Source organism: Cebus imitator, unplaced genomic scaffold, assembly GCF_001604975.1.
Source record: "Cebus imitator isolate Cc_AM_T3 unplaced genomic scaffold, Cebus_imitator-1.0 Scaffold70, whole genome shotgun sequence".
In the NCBI taxonomy this organism is placed as follows: domain Eukaryota; kingdom Metazoa; phylum Chordata; class Mammalia; order Primates; family Cebidae; genus Cebus; species Cebus imitator.
Window position 1 is genome coordinate 2965844 of NW_016107385.1, and position 1404 is coordinate 2967247.

Genomic DNA, 1404 nt, shown 5'->3' on the forward strand with positions numbered 1-1404 from the left:
CGTCTCTACTAAAAATACAAAACATTAGCTGGGCATGGTGGCGTGTGCCTGTAATCCCAGCTACTCAGGAGGTTGAGGCAGGAGAATTGCCTGAGCCCAGGAGGCGGAGGTTGCGGTGAGCTGAGATCGTGCCATTGCACTCCAGCCTGGGTAACAAGAGCAAAACTCCGTATCCAAAAAAAAAAAAATATATATGTATATATATATATATGTCTAAAAATTAGTAAGAAATTTATTTTCTCACCTATATTATTTTTTTCAGACTATGCATAAAAAGATTTTGATGCTTGGAATACCCGTGAATATTATTTCATTGAACTGTACCACAGAATAGAACACTTCCACCTCTTTTCTTGTAAAGGCATATTGTCCTTGGGGTGTTTGGCATAGTAATTAAGAGCACAGAGTGGGAAATAGGGCAGATTTGTGTTCAGATTCCTTGTTCGTGACTTCTCTGTATGGCACTGGGTAAATTGCTTCACTTCTTGCAGCCTTGGTTTCTAGATCTGTAGAATGGGGTTTGGAGACTTAGTTTGGGATAATGCATGTAATACTCTATAAATTGTGGCCATTTTTCTAAAGTACTTACCAGCACCATTGTTGGATGTAATCTTGTGAACTAGCCGGTAGAATGAATGAGTGTTGGTTTTAGGTGCAGCAACAGGTCTTCCTGTGCTCTATTTTTGTAATGGTTAATCTTACACGTCCACTTGACTGGGCCACAGGGAGCCCTAATATTTGGCCAAACATTGGTAGGACTGTGAGAATGTTTTAGGAAGAGATTAACATTTGAATGGGTAGACTGAGTAAAGCAGATTGCCTTTCCTAACATGAGTGGGCCTCATTCACCCAGTTTAGGGTCTCAAAAAAACAAAAATGCTAACCTTCCCTCCAGAGTAAAGGGATAACTCCTTCTGCCCAACTGTCTTGAGTGGGATCCTGGTCTTTTCCTGCCTCAGACTCAAATTGAAACATAAGCTCTTACAGGTCTAAAGCCTGCCAGCTTGCAGACTAGAATTTACACTATTGGCTATCTTGCTTTTCAGGCTTTTGGACTCCAAATGGAACTATACTTTAGATACTCCTGGGTCCCCAGCTTGCCAATTACAGATCTTGGGACTTCTCATTAGGGTAAATATTTCTATATTATATATATATACATATATCCCATCTGTCCTCTTTCTCTGGAGAACCTGACTAAAACAAATTTTAATAGCTATTCTATTTAAATTTTTTTTAGACAAGGTCCCACTCTGTCACTCAGGCTGGAGCACAGTGACAACAGTCTTAACTCACTGCATCCTTGACCTCCTAGGTTCAAGCAGTCCTTCCACCTTAGCTTCCTAAGTAGCTGGGATCACAGGTACATGCCACCATGCCTGGCTTTTTTTTTTTTTTTTTTAA